Raw genomic sequence first — 16,253 nt, 5'->3', positions numbered from 1 at the left:
AGCTACTTGGGGAGACACTTTGGTAGTTTTTACAAAGCTAAACGTATTTTTACCATGCAACCCACCAATCCCACTGCCAATTTACCCAACTGAGTCGACAACTTATGTCCTACAAAAACCTGTACATGAATGTTTCTAGCATCTTTATGTGTAAGCACTAAAAACTGGAAGCAACCAAGATGTCCTTTAAGACGAATAAACAAACTGTGTTATATCTAGGCGATGGAGTATTATTCAAAGATAAAAAGAAATGAAAAGACACAGAAAAGCCATGAAAAGACACAGAGAGAACTTTAATGCATATTACTAGCTGAAAGAAGTCAGTCTGAAAGGGCTGTGTACAGGCATACCTCAACCAAGCCCCTGTGAGAGGGCGAACTTAACTGACAAATGTTATATGTGTCTGACTGTTCCACCAACTGGCTGTTCCCTCTCTCCCTCTGAGACACAAAATTGACATCAGGCCAATGAATATCCTTACGATGGCTTCTAAGTGTTCAAGTGAAAGGAAGAGTCACACATCTCTCACATTAAATCAAAAGCTCGAAATGATTAAGTTTAGTGAGGAAGGCATGTCCAAGGCTGAGATAAAACAGAACCTAGGCCTCTTGCACCAAACCCTTAGTCAAGTTGTCAATGCAAAGAGGTTCTTGAAGGAAATTCAAAGTGCTGCTCCAGTGAGCACACAAGTGATAAGAAAGCGAAACAGCCTTATTGCTGATACAGAGACAATTCTACTGATCTAGATAGAAGATCAAACTGGCCACAGTGTTCCCTTAAACCAAAGCCTAATCCAGAGAAAGGCCCTATCTCTCTTTAATTCTGTGAAGGCTTAGAGAGGTGAGGAAGCTGTAGAAGAAAAGTTTGAAGCCAACAGATGTTAATTGATGAGGTTTAAGGAAAATATAAGTCATCTTCATAACATAAAAGTACAAGGTGAAGCAGCAAGTACTGATGTAGAGGCTATAGCAAGCTATTCACAAGATTTAGCTGAGATCATGCATGAACGTGGCTACACCAAACAACAGATTTTCAGTGTGGACAAAACAGCCTTATATTGGAAGAAGATGCCTAAGACTTACGTAGCTAGAGAAGTCGATGCTTGGCTTCAAAGCTTCAAAAGATAGGCTGATTCTCTTGTTGGGAGCTAATGCAGCCAGTGAATTGAAGTTGAAGCCAAAGCTCATTTATTATTCTGAAAATCCAAAGGCCCTTAAGAATTATCCCAAAACTACTCTGCCTGTGCTCTATAAATGGAACAACAAAGCCTGGATGACAGTACACCTGTTTACCACATTGTTTACTGAGGATTTTAAGCTCACTGTTGAGAACTATTGCTTGGAAAAAAGATTCCTTTCAAAACCTTACTAGTTATTGACAATGTGCCTGGTAACCCAAGAGCTCTGTTGGAGATGTACAGCAGGATTAATGTTGTTTTCATGCCCATTGACACATCATTCATTTTGCAACCCATGGATCAAGTGGTCATTTTGACTTTCAAGTTTTTTTATTCAAAAAATACATTTCAGAAGGCTATAGCTGCCATAAATAGTGATTACTCTGATGTATCTGGGCAGAGTAAATTGAAAACCTCTAGAAAGTCTTCACCATTCTAGATGCCATTAAGAACATTCATGACTCATGAGGAGAGGTGAAAACATCAACATTAGCGAGAGTTTGGAAGAAGTTGATTCCAATTCTCATGAGGACTTGAGGGGTTCAAGGCTTCAGTGGAGGAAGTCACTGCAGATGTGGTGGAAACAGCAAGAGAACTGGAATTAGATGTGGCTGAATGACTGCAATTTCATGATCAAACTTTAATGGATGAAGAGTTGCTTCTTATGGATAAGCAAAGAAAATGGCTTCTTGAGATGAAATCTACTCCTGGGGAAGATGCTGTGAAGATTGTTGAAATGACAACAAAGGATTTAGAATATTATATAAGCTTGGTCAATAAAGCAGCAGCAGGGTTGAGAGGATTGACTCGAATTTTGAAAGAAGTTCTCCTATGGGTAAAATGCTGTCAAACAGCATCACATGCTACAGAGAAATTGTTCATGAAAGGAAGGGTCAAGCTATGTGGCAAACCTGATTGTTGTCTTATTTTAAGAAATGACCACAGCCACCCCAACCCTCAGCAGCCACCACGCTGATAGCACCCATCAACATCGAGGCAAAACCCTCCAGCAGGAAAAAGATTACAACTCCCCAAAAGCTCAGGTGATGGTTAGTTTTTCAGCAATAAAGTATTTTTTTAAAGATTTATTTATTTATTTTAGAGAGAGAGCACGAGCAGGAGGGACAGAGGAAAAGGGAGATGGAATCTCAAACAGACTCCCACTAAGCACAGATCTTAACATGGGGCTTGATCTCATGATCTTGAGATCATGACCTGAGCAGAAACCAAGAGTCTGATGCTTATCTGACTAAACCACCCAGGCACCCCTGTGATAAAGTATTTTTAAATTAAGGTAGGCGCACATTGTTTTTTTTTTTTAATTTTTATTTATTTATGATAGTCATACAGAGAGAGAGAGAGAGAGAGGCAGAGACACAGGCAGAGGGAGAAGCAGGCTCCATGCACCGGGAGCCCGATGTGGGATTCGATCCCGGGTCTCCAGGATCGCGCCCTGGGCCAAAGGCAGGCGCTAAACCGCTGCGCCACCCAGGGATCCCTGGTTTTTTTTTTTTAGACATAATGCCTTTTCACACTTAATAGACTACAATATAGTTAAACATAACTTTTATCTGTACTGGGAAACCAAAAGTTTATTTGCCTCAATTGTGATATTTGCTTTATTGTGATGGTCTGGGACTGAACCCACAATATCCTTGAAATGTGCCGGTATTACAGAGGGTCTCTGTTGTACTATGGTTCAACTTATGATTCTTTAACTTTACAATGACATGAAAGCGATGTATGTTCAGTAGAAACCATACTTGAAGTTTTTTTCTAAATATTTTATTTATTTGCTTATTCATGAAGACACAGAGAGAGGTAGAGACATAGGTATAGGGAGAAGGAGGCTCCCTAAGGGGAGCCCGATGTGAGACTCAATCCCAGGACCCCAGGATCATGACCTGAGCCAAAGGCAGATGCTCAACTACTGAGCCCCCCAGGTGTCCTCCTACTTGAAGTTTTGAATTTGGATTTTTTCTGAGGCTAATGATATTCAGTAGGATCCTCTCTCATGGTCCTGGGCAGTGTCAGCATCTGTAGACCCAGGCAGCCAGGTAACCATGAGGATCAATAAGCGACACACTTAAACAATTCTATACCCATATAACCATTTCGCTTTTTACTTTCAGTACAGTATTTGATGAATACTGTAGATATTCAACACTTTATTACAAAATAAGCTTTGTGTTAGATGATTTTTCCCAACTATAGGCTGATGTAAATGTTCTGAACATGTTTAAGTTAGGCTAGACTGAGCTGTGATGTTTCATACAATAGTGTATAAATGCCTTTTCAATTTACAGTATTTTCAAATAACAATGGGTGTGTTGAGACATAACCCATCATAAGCCAAGAAAGATCTGTATGTGATTTCAATTATATGACATACTGAAAAAGGTGAAACTAAGGAGACAGTAAAAGGATCAGTGGTTGCTAGGGTTTAAGGTAGGGAGGGATGAATAGGTGAAGCACAGGGGATTTGTAGGGCAGGGAAACTATTTCTGTATAATACTATAATGATAGACACATGACATTTGTCAAAACTCACAGAACTTTATACCTCGGTGAACCTTATTGCATGCACATTTAAAAAACCATTTAGTGGCTTGGTGGATTCCAGGAAAGAATGCAAATGATCACTGTATTATAAATGTGTGAAATAAGGGTACTTGAAGGGATTGGGGAAAAGGTGCTGATCTTTGAAAACTTGGCAAATGGATGGAATCTGTAAGATAACAGCAGAGGGAACAGCATGTATACACCATACTCTAGTTGAAAAAGTTATTTTCCATAGGGGTACAGGTTAACATTTCTGATACCACTATACATGTATACTAGAATCAAACAACTAAGTGAGTGGATGGCAGATAATGGGAGCTAGGCTTCTCACTGTTGGAATGGAAAGTTACAGACTAGGAAGGGGCGGAGGCTAGATATATATTCATATATATATATCATGATATATGATAAATAAATGATATATATAGCCATATCTTTATAGAGAGCTCTACACATTTTTATATGTGTGTGTATGTGAGATCCATATATTGAGATACAGATATAGGTATCAGTCAATATACACACATATGTCACATACATTCCTTTGCCAGTGGACAGTGAAAAACAAAATGCTGATCACAATCAAAGAAGTTAAAGGATGGGGTTAAGAGAGTAGACACGAGAGGTCTAAAGGTTACTGGTTGTGGGGGGTGATGGCTTTTGCCATTAGTCTAAATGGATAGAACTCTAGAACACCCAGCTTCCCTGAATATTTAGTACCATCCTTAGATGTATCTAGAGAACCATAAGGAGATGGACAAATTGCACCAATTCTAGTTAGATTCAGGACACAGAGAATCTATTACTTGTAAGATTATTTGAAATACATAGATTTCCTGTATGCTTTAATGAATAAATGCTAAGTTTTCTATTATATGCTAAAAAAAAAAAGTTAGAAGCAATGACACCACAGTATCAGTGAGTGCACCTAGTACCCAGACCTTGGGTTCCAATCAAAGGAAATAGAGTAGAGTAGAATAGAATAGAATAGAATAGAATAGAATAGAATGGAATAGAATAGAATGGCTGATTCTAGGACTGGGGCAGGAAATAAACAGGATGAGCCTGGAGAAGTCTGTAGTGCCAGAAAATAAGAAAGTGCTGGAAACAACAATTAACAAATGACAACACATTGATATTTATAAAGGATGAGTAAGTTGATAAATAAGAAAGAAGGGACAAATCTTTGATAAATCTTCTATGCAGAATAACTTCAAGTGAGTTATGTAGTTATTTTACCCTACAGGAGGACTAGTATAACTTCCCATTCCTTAAGTGAGAGCTGCACATTGTGAGATCCTTCCAAAGAGCAAAGTATGGAAGAAGGAAAAAAGAGCAGCTTTACAGTAGAAAAATCTGACAGGTACTACCTAAGGCAGTTGATTAAGGTCAACATCAAAGGAGTGAGTCATATTGCCAGCATTGATTCATGATATAATGTGATGAGAAAGGTACTTTACTTCTGTGGTCTTCCTCCTAAGAGCCTAGAACTCTAGTCATAAGAAAAACATCACACAGGGCAGCCGGGGTGGCTCAGCGGTTTAATGCTGCCTTCAGCCAGGGTGTGATCTTGGAGACTGGGATTGAGTCCCATGTTGGGCTCCCTGCATGGAGCCTGCTTTTCCCTCTGCCTGTGTCTCTGCCTCTCTCTCTCTGTCTCTCATGAATAAATAAAGAAAAGAAAAAAATCACACAAATTCCAGTAGATGTGCATCCTACAATATACTTGACCGGTCCTCAAAACTGTCTAATTAATCAAAGACAAAGTCTGAGAAACTGTCACAGCCACAGCCAAGGGGAGCCTAAGGTGACCTGGTGACTAAGTGTGACACGTATACCAGATTCTTCTAATAGAAAAAGGATGTTAGATAAAAGCTAAGGAAATCTGAATAAAGAATGGACTTTTGTTAATACCAGGAGATCCATGCTGGTCCATTAATTGAAACAAATGTACCATCCTAATGTAAGATGTTAATATTAGGGAGGAACTGTGGGGTGCTAGTTCATATACTGCAATGATTTCCATGCAAATGACTGTTGACATGAAAATGAGTTTTTCCCAATGGAAGGACAATGGATTTCCTTACTGCCACACACACACACACACACACACACACACACACAAAACACAGGTTTGCATCTGTTAAACAAATTCATATTAGTATTCCTTATTGTCTCCATATTTGTCTGTTTCTGGGATCTTCCTTATAATCAGTTGTACCCTATGACTGTTTCTCAGATTAAATAGTGAACAAAATAAACTCTTTGACATGTGTTCATTTTATATTGGTGTGAGAATCCTGCTTATCCACTTGAAAATGTATCCTTTAATAATTCTATAATAAAGTGGTATAATATATTAAACAATGGTTTGATATAACTGAAACATAAAAGCTGTTTATGAAAGTCTTTATATGCTAAGCTACAGAGCTTGAATGTTATTATGTTGATGATAAGAAATCACTAAAAATAGGTTTGGGGTGTGGTTGACTCAGTTGGTTGAGCAACCAATTCTTCATTTTGGCTCAGGTCATGATCTCAGGGTCATGAGATTGAGGCCCACGTTGGGCTCTGCACTAAATGTGGAGTCTGTTTGAGATCCTCTCTCTCCCTTTCCCCTCCCCCCACTCACATGCCTAGTCAATAATAAATAAATAGATAAATAAAATTGGGGGATAAAAAGGGGGGCTAGAATCCAGGTAGCAACAGGGACATATTTATGTGTTAGGTAGAGCTCTGTGTCAGCTTCACTGAGATGAAGATGAAGGAGACCGGGCTGAAGGCAGGATGACCAGCTGAGAGACTACTGTCAGCATCCAGGCAAGAGGAGATAAGGGCTGAATTTGAGCAGTTGTGCATAAAGGATGAGGAATGTTCAGCAGGATCCGGTAATTGATAGAAGGTGTGGAGGGAAAAGGTCCCAGGGAGCATCAGCTTTGTGACCTTGGCAAGCAGGCAGAACTGACATCAGAATGTGGAAGGAGCAGCGTCTTGTGGAGGAGCAGGTGATGGATGAGTCCCTTTTCAGACAGGCTTCCTGTGAGGTGGTTTGAGACTCTCCGGTGGAGATGCCCAGAAGGCAGCTCCGTAGGCTGGTCTAAAGCTTGAGGGAAAGGTCAGAGCTGGATCCAAATTTAGATGAGGGGTTGAGAGCAAACAAATGAATCTAAATGCCCAAGAGAAGGAGGAGGAGAGTGGACCAAACCGACCACCTCCCTTTAAACACTAATGTTTAAAAGGCAAGTGAAGAAAAAGGAAACCGAGGACACCAAGAAGCAATAGTCAAAGCAGTAGGAGGCAGGAAGGAGAGGATTTCCATAAGAATAGAGGGGTCAGCAAAGTCAAATGGTGCCAAAAGACAAAATCATTTATTTATTTATTTATTTATTTATTTATTTATTTATTTATTTATTTTTTAAGACAAAATAATTTAGAGAATAAATACGCCTATGCACAGTTCTCGGATCTAAACGATATGTAGCTTGCTGAGGGACCAGAGTGCGAATGGGAGGTGAGGATCTGGAGGATCAAGAGATCTTTGGAGAAAGCTTTAACCTGAGACAAAGGATCCAGTGACAATGCGCCTAAGGACATGAAGAGGAAATAATTTATGGATGGAGAACCCACTGGAGGTAGGCAAAAGGGAATCTAATCCTCTAGGAAAAGAAAGGTCTTGGGCAGGAGGAAGGACCCTTGTAGTCTGACCTGCAGGGGATGAGGGGGCAGGGCAGGATGGACAAAGAGCAAATTTAGACCTGTTGGCTTCAACTTTCTGGATGAAGTCAGGGACAAGTTAGAGGCAGAGTCTGGATGGGTGAGGTGTGGGTGTCTCAGGAGCTTAAGGAGAGGGGAACGGCAGTTGGAGCTGTCACTGTGGACAATCAAGGGGCCTCACTGAGGATGTGCTGTACAAAGGAACAGGTCTGCATGCTCCCCAAACATTGTCCAGCAGAGCCCAACCACTTAGCAGAAGGACAGACTTGATACACAGTCCATGGATGAGGTTCACTGGAGCAGGGGCAGCCTAAATCCTTCCTGGCCAGCTGAAATTTAGGGGAGGCTGGAAAGGAAAGGTAACTATGGCCATTGCAGAGACTCTGGGGTGGATTTGAGGGTGTCTGTCCCCCATAATAAGGATTATAGAGGGGCTGAACCTCCTTCAGAATGTGGGCTTATTTCATGAAAGAATAGAAAGAGCACCAGAGTCAGGAGGGGAGGGGGGCCCCTTCCATCAATCTGTGTAGCTTGGGGAAAAATCACTTCACCTCATCTTTAATGAGAGCGTTCTGAAGGTTCACCCCAGCAAGTGGCTTGGAATTTGCATCCAGTGGAGTATTTAGTGATGAATTGTTGGTGCCTGAGGTTCTTTCCACCATCTTTCCTATTGGACAACTCTGAAACTTCAATAGTTCTTGATCTTTCCAACATGCCCCATCCTTTATGTACCCATCCATCTAGTCCTGGCCTGGGTTAATAATCAAGCTCTGTCTACACCTGGAATACCAGATGGTGTGCGTAGGTGGTGATGGGGCAGGTGGCCAGAACACTAGTTCCCTCCACAACTGCTCCTTTTCTGCAGAGGCTGGCTTGCTTGGATCAGCCAGGTAGATGACCTTCCACAGTCTGACCAAATATTTTTGGTCAGTAAACATATTACTCCTACTGACCTCATCTGCTGTTATTTCGCCCCTTAAACATCTCTTTTTACTTAGGAATTGTAGTTAACTATACATTACATGATATTTATCAAATTAACCATTTTTAAGTATACAGTTCAGAGACATAAAGTACATACACACCATTTTGCAACCCTCACCATCAACTAGCTCCAGAACTCTTTCATCTTGCAAAACTGAAATTCTGTGCCCATTGAACACTAACTCCCCCTTCCCCCTTTCTACTGCCCCTTGGCCCCCAGCATTCTGCTTTCTGTATCTAGGAATCTGACTATTCTAGGGACCTCATCTATGTGAGATTATTCAGTACTTGGACTGGCTTATTTCATGTAGCATGATATCCTCAAAGTTCATGTTGTAGCATTTGTCAGAATTACGTTCCCTTTAAAAAAAATTAAAAAGATTTTATTTATTCAGAGAAAGAGCATGAGGAGGGGGAGGGGCAGAGGGAGAGAGAATCCCAGGCAAACTCCTTGCTGGGTGCAAAGCCCAACACAGTGCTTGATCGCACCACCATCGCATGACCTGAGCCAAAATCAAGAGTTGAATGCTTAACTGACTGAGCCACCCAGGCTCCCCAAGAAATTCCTTCCTTTTTAAGATTGAATAATATTCCATTGTATGGATAGACCACATTTGTTTATCCATTGATATGTTGATGGACATTTGGGTTTCTCTGCCTTTTGACTGTGAAGAGTACTGCGATGAACTTTAAACATCTTTAAATCGACAAATATGGAATACAAGGGAGAGTAATGTAGGAGCATGAGATGTGGATATCAGTGGGACAGGAGCTGCTTGCATCCCCCTGGTGTCTCAGGCCAGGCTATACCACTAATTTGGCTTGGCAGAGAACTTGCTCCCTGACTGCATGGCTGACTTCAGAGTCCAGGTGAGTGAGCTGAAGGGCAGCTCTGAGGGCAGCTCTGGCTGACACTTGTCCTACACATGTAAGAACATGTAAGAACATGTTTCTCTCTGCATTTGAAGACACTATGCAGAAATATGGGTCTCCTAATGCTTGTGCTTTCAAGCATATGCTCTTCCTTCCTGCAGAAATTTGTGTCCACAAAGGCGGCTTTGTGTACAGTATGTACTTAGGAAATTTGTCAAGTGATACAGTAAATGACTGCTATAGTCAGTGAATGACCAGGGCAACACCCTGGGAGGTTTCAGGGTATGAATGAATGAGTGTGCAAGCTGGATTCCATACTGGAGGAACCCTTAGTTGATACTTAGCAGAAGAAAAAGAAGTATCTGATGGACAATTCAGCATTCAGGTGACCCCTCTCCCAGGTACTGGTATTTTCTATATGCTTACCAGCATTCACTGGAATGCCTTTTAACGAGGATCTTGAATTCACAACCCTGAGATCAAGACCTGAGCTGAAATCAAGGGTTGGACACTTAACTGACTGAGCCACCCAGGCGCCCCTGTATTTTTGATTCTTAGAATCTGAAGGGATCATAAGATGCCTCCCATGAGAAATGAATACTGAATCATCATGTGGCAAGTTGTGAGGGGCTCCCCTGCATAAGTGTGCAAAGAAGGAACTAAAATTTATGGAGTGGTTGGAAGGTGAGAGGCAATGACTTGCTTCACAGCGACAGCTTTTTGCATGGGATGCAATTTGAGGGTAAGTTAGGGTGGGTGAGCTACCTTAGAAAGGAAACTGAGAACACAAGTTTATGTACTCAACTTGATTTTTGAGAGTTTCGAGTTGAGCTTTGTTCCAGAGGCTAGCTGTGGTCCTGCTTCAGGGTAGGGATAGCCAGGGTGGGTGGGGATGGTTGTAGGAGTCTGTTGACTTAGTGTGTCCCTTGACGTGGCTCTGTAGGTGAGTAACAAACAGATTGCAGAACATGTGTTCTCTTTCCTCCAGGCAGGCAAGTGTGTAGCCTGTGGGCTGGACCAGTATGGTCCAGGAAATGGGCAGGCAGAGGCCTGTTGGCAGCACCAGACTTCAAGGTTAGTTGATAAATGTGTTGAATTTGCATATTAATGAGGCCAGGGCCATCATCAACTAGTTTGAATGTATACATTTGGAGTAAAACATTTATAGAGCCCAAATCCTTCCAGTTGTCAAGTAGAGCAACAGTATGAGGAGAGATGGAGGAATGGCCTTTGCCCTCAGTTTGTTTAGAGATGTCATCTCATTGTGAGCCTTGGGCATCTTATAATCCATAAGTCCCTCCTATGAGCACCAAAATTATTTCAGATAGATTCAGACTTTTCTTAATATCTAGGAATCAACTATATTGAAGATGGTCTTTTTTTTTTTTTTAAAGATTTTTAAATTCATTTAATCATGAAAGACAGAGAGAGAGAGAGAGGCAGAGACACAGGCAGAGGGAGAAGCAGGCTCCATGTGTGGACTCAATCCCGGGTCTCCAGGATCACACCCTGGGCTGAAGGCAACGCTAAACCACTGAACCACCCAGGGATTCCCTGAAGATGGTCTTATATCAAAGGTTCAGACATGATAATAATTCCAGCCAATATTTGCTATCCACTCACTTCTCTCTATCCTGTCACTACTAGCCCGGTGCCACATACACTAAAAACTGATGCCTGAATGATCTTCTACAAAAGAAATCTGGGGGCACCTGGGTGGCTCATTTGGTTAAGCATCTGACTCCTGATTTTGGCTCAGGTCATTATCTCAGGGTCCTGAGATCAAGCCTCGTGTCGTCGGGCTCCCTGCTGGGTGTGGAGCCTGCTTAAGATTCCCTCTCCCTCTGCCCCTCCCTACTTCTACAAACAAACAAACAAACAAACAAAATAAAAAAGAATATCTGATTGTGTTTGTGTGCCTCTGCTCTTAAAGCCTTTCATCAACTTTTCACTGCTCAGAAGATAAAGACAAGTCCCTTGACATGGTTGGTGAGGCCTTGCATGGTCTAGCCCCACCCCCTCTCCAGCCTCACTGCCCTGCTGGGTCCCTTCACCCTGCCTTTCAGGCTCCTGTATTTGCCAAGCTCTCCTCTGCCACAGGGACATTGCACATGCTGTATATCCTGTCTGGAATGACCATCCCGTTTTTATCTAGTTAATTCTTACTCACAATGACTCATAGGTCACTTGCTTAAGGAAGCTTTTTCTGATATCTCTGACCAGTTTAAATGTTCCCATTATGGACTCTGATAGAACCATGAGCACTTGCATTTAGAAACGGTTGCGATTTTGTATTTATTTAAATAAATTTTTATTGGTATTTGTCTCTCTTCCAAACTGTTAGCTCCTTCAGAGCAGAAATAATATTGCTTTTGCTCATCATTGTATCTCAATGCCTGGTATTCATTCAAGCACCTATAATGAGCGAGGCACTGTTCTGGTGCTAGAGATGCCAGAATGAGCAAAATGAAGGTCCCTTTCCCCATAAACAGTGCTTTTAAAGCACATATTAGTCTACTAATATTAATTTAATGGAATTAGTCAATATTTACTATGTGCTAGGCACTTGCTAAGAGTTTTTCATGAATTACTTCATTTAATCCTCTCAAAATCTTTTACTTTATTCTCTTCTTTCAGATCTTATAATCAGAAGCCTGAATTTCTCAAGTTCCTCATTTCAGAGCATATTATCACTAGAGGTCTGCTGGATGCTTCCTTGGTCCACTTTTATCCCTTATTCCCCACTCTTAAAATGCACCCTTCTACCTCGGAAAGAATTCTGGTGTATATTTGTTTCGATATATTTTTCAAAAATGAGGTTTGTTGTTTGATGCATTTTTATTGATGTTTGATGAGTTTTTAATTTACATAAATGTTTTTGTGTTACATATTTCTTTTTCTGAACCCAATGGCATAGTTCTTAAGATCCATCTATATTGTTATGTATGTATCTGATTCACCACTTCTTTTTTTTTTTTAAGATTTTATTTATTTATTCATGAGAGACAAAGAGAGAGAGAGAGAGAGACAGAAACACACACAGAGGAAGAAGCAAGCTTCCTGCAGGGAGCCAGATGAGGGATTCGATCCCGGGACTCCAGGATCACACCCTGAGCCAAAGGCAGACACTCAACCTCTGAGCCACCCAGGCATCAGTGGTTCACCATTTCTAATTGTTGTGTGATACATCATAAAAGGCATTTAATACACTATACCTTTCCAGTTTCCTAGAGATGAACAACCACATTTCCATCAACATAATAAATTTGTACAATGAACACAATCATACAGTTCTTCTCATACATGTAGAGACAAAATTACACACCTAATGAGGGGCAGAACAAAAAGTTTCAAGGAGCTACAATTTCTCACTGTGTAATACTGCCTAGAATTGGCATGAATACCAACAATCAGGTAATTATTATGTACTAATTGGGGAAATGTAAAGATAAACTTTCTAAAACATAAAATGGTACCAAATGAATATGCTTAAGAGGGAAGGAATTAGAATGTTTTAACTATGCCTAAAACCAAAAAACAAAGGGGAGAAAATATTATTCAAGTAGATGTGGCACGAGATCTTTAGTATTCAAGCAGGAAATCCAGAATGTTCTTCAATTCCAATGGAAGCCTCTTCCACAGGTCTACTTTTAATGGACACAAAGAACAGCATAAAGGGCATTATATCTGGCCATAGCCCAAACTAGACAGGTTGGCTGCATTCTGGACATGCAATGATAAAATGGAGATTCATGCAGAGAATTGCACTTGATGACAGCTGAAATTCTTTACGACTTTAAGATGTCCTTGTTTGACTTGTGACTCTATATGCTGACTATTTCACTCAATATTGTTAACAGAGACTAGAGACACAGTTGCTGCTCTCCAAGTCTAGTTAGGAGAAGGCAATAAACACATAGTTGAATATGACAGGATCTTTGCACTGTGGGTTTCATTATAGAACCCACACAGACTTTTATCATAACACAGAAATGAGATTACTAAATCAGGCCAGGAAAAGAGAGAGGGGCTTTCTACAGAGAGTGATGCTCAGAATGAGGGGTGACAGGTACATAAAGCCATGCCCTATGTCTGGAACTGCACATGCCAAAGTACGCAGATGAAGTAATAAATGATTTTATTTTATTGAACAATAAAACAATACTCTTTACAATAGCATTAAAAAGTCAAATATCTAAGAGTGTAAATTCACTCCTATATATTCAATAAATTTCATAAAATTATGAAAGATGTGCACAAATTTTACCCTGCCACTAAAGAGGGCACATAATGACATGAGCACTGGATGTTATACTATATGTTGGCAAATTGAATTTAAATAAAATATTTTTAAAAAGAATTTTGCACTGGAAACTGTAAGCATTTTTGAGAGGAATTAAAGAAGATATAAACAAGTGGAGAAATACACCATATTCATGGATTGGAAGGATCAATGTCTTAAAATGTTTATCTGCTTTAAATTAATCTAATAGTTCCAAAGGAATGCCTACCAAAATTAACAGCAAGTTTTTGGGGGAATAAATAGAAAATCTAATTCTAAAGCTTTTATGGAAATTCAGAGCACCTAGAAGTGCCAAAATTATCTTGATGTAGAAAAGTGTTAAAGAACTTACATTACATGATTCCAAGTCTTTCTATAAACACAATAATCAAGTCAATGTGGTATTGTGTAGGGGTAAAAGCATAGGTCAATAGAAGACAAGAAATAGACCCCTACTTTTACAGTCAACTTATTTTTAGACAAGGGTGCCAAAATAATTCAATGGTGACAGGAAAATCTTTCAACAAATAGTGCTAGAAATACTGAATATTTTCATTGGGGAAAAATAGTAATGTCAACTCCTGTCTCACAGCACAAATAAAGTAATTTGAGATGAATCAAAAGCCTGTATGAAAAAAAATTATAAATCTTCTAGAAGAAAATATAAGAGAAATTCTTTGCAACTTTCACTTAGATACAGATTGTTGAAACAAGACATAAAAAGGACAAATCATGACAAAAATAACTGATAAATTGGACTTCATCAAAATTAAAAGTTTTTGGTCATCAATGTTACCATTAAGAAAATGAGCAGACAAAGCACAGATAGGGAAAAACTATTTGCAGAACATATATCTGATAAATACTTACATCCAGAACATAGTATTAATAAATTAATAAGAAGATAAACTATCAATTTTTTTAATGGACAAAATACTTGGACAGCCACTTCACAAAAGACAATATGCAAGGGGCCAGTAAGTACATGAAAATATACTCACATCATTAATTGTTAGAAAAATGCAAGTTAAAACCACAATAAGACACTATGACACACCTACCCAGAACAGTAAAATAAAAAAAAAAAAATACCAAATGTCAGCGGGGATGTAGATAGAAGAGTCAAAAGACACGTGCAGTTTGGAGAACCATCTGGCAGGCTCTAGTAAAGATGACCATACAGCTACTCCATGGCCCTGCAGTTCCAATTCTAGGCATTTGCCCAAGAGAAATAAATGATTGTTCACCAAAAGACTAGCATAAAAATATTATCTTTTTTTTGCATGAAAATATTCTTAAGAGCCTTCTTCATAATAATCTCAAACTGAAAACAGCTCAAAGGTCCATCAACAGAAAAGTAGATTTTAAAATAGTGGCATAGTGCTCACTTCAGCGGCGGATATACTAAGATTGGAATGATATAGAGAAGATTAGCATGGCCCCAGTACAAGGATGATGTGCAAATTTGTGAAGCATTCCATATTTTTTTGATAAAGAAAATGTGTACACACACACACATACATACATAGAGGATTATTACTCAGCCATCAAAAAGAATGAAATCGGGCAGCCCAGGTGGCTCAGCGGTTTAGCGCCGCCTTCAGCCCAGGGCCTGATCCTGGAGACCCAGGATCGGGTCCCATGTGGGGCTCCCTGCATGGGGCCTGCTCCCTCTGCCTGTGTCTCTGCCTCTCTCTCTCTCTCTTTCTCTCTGTGTCTCATGAATAAATAAATAAAATATTTAAAGAAAAAAAAAAAGAATGAAGTCTTGCCATTTGCAATGACATGGGTGGAAATAGAGGGTATTGTGCTAAGAGAAATAAGTCAGAAAAAGAGAAATACTATATGATTTCACTCATATGTGGAATTTAAGAAACAAAACAAATGAATGTAGGGGAAGGGAAGGAAAAATAAAATAAGATGAAAGCAGAGGGAGGCAAAACATTAGAGACACTGAACTCTAGGAAACGAACTGCGGGTCGCTGGAGGGAAGGTGGTGGGGGATGGGGTAGCTGGGTGATGGGCATCAGGGAGGGCACGAGATGTAATGAGCACTGGGTGTTGTATACAACTGATGAGTCTCTAAATTCTACCTCTGAAACTAATAAAACCAATTGTGGCATATGCACACAATGGAATGCACAAAATAATATTGTCTATATGATTCCATTTATGAAGTTCCAGAATAGACAAAAGTTCAGAAAATGGTTGCCTCTAGGTAGGGGGATGGTGGATCGACTGGAAAAGGATATGGGAAAACTTTCTAGAGCACTGAAAATGTTCGGTATCTCACCCTGCAGATACAGCTGTCAAAACTCGTTGAACTGATCCCTTAGGATGTTTTTTATTTTATTGTATGTTAATTATATCAAAAAGAAGGGAGGGAGGGAGGAGGGATGGAGAGAGGGCAGGCAGCCAGGCAGGCAGACACACGGTCTGTTCAGAGAATCCTGAGTGATTGCTTATGCCTAGAACATTGGTGTGCTGGGGAAGGGGGAGGAAGAGAGCTCTGCCCTGCTCACAAGGATCAAGTTGACTAGGACCTTTCCCCCCTTGTCAAAAGGGAAGCCTGAAGGATTCTATGCAGGAATGACATTTGTGCCTTAGAAAGGTCACCTTGATGCTGGATGAGACAGGGAGTTAGGCATCTGCTATGACCAG

The 16,253-nt window shown here is 40.2% G+C and overlaps 1 long non-coding RNA gene and 1 other non-coding gene across 3 annotated transcripts; both read left to right on the top strand.

The window, feature by feature from the left end:
- Positions 1-4,775: 4,775 nt before the first annotated feature.
- On the top strand, positions 4,776-12,105 carry LOC112660922 (uncharacterized). Of its 2 annotated transcripts, XR_007410056.1 has the most exons (4): positions 4,776-4,891; positions 4,970-5,102; positions 7,160-7,371; positions 11,948-12,105. It is a non-coding gene; the product is annotated as an uncharacterized LOC112660922 (long non-coding RNA). The 2 variants fall into 2 exon arrangements; XR_003137314.2 differs by lacking the exon at positions 4,970-5,102 and having other exon boundaries at positions 4,784-4,891.
- A 2,871-nt stretch (positions 12,106-14,976) lies between these two features.
- Positions 14,977-15,079, top strand: LOC112660926 (U6 spliceosomal RNA). Its single transcript, XR_003137317.1, has one exon. It is a non-coding gene; the product is annotated as a U6 spliceosomal RNA (small nuclear RNA).
- Positions 15,080-16,253: the final 1,174 nt, after the last annotated feature.

This window comes from Canis lupus, chromosome 4, assembly GCF_003254725.2.
Source record: "Canis lupus dingo isolate Sandy chromosome 4, ASM325472v2, whole genome shotgun sequence".
NCBI lineage: Eukaryota > Metazoa > Chordata > Mammalia > Carnivora > Canidae > Canis > Canis lupus.
This window is presented reverse-complemented; position numbering and strand designations above follow the sequence as displayed.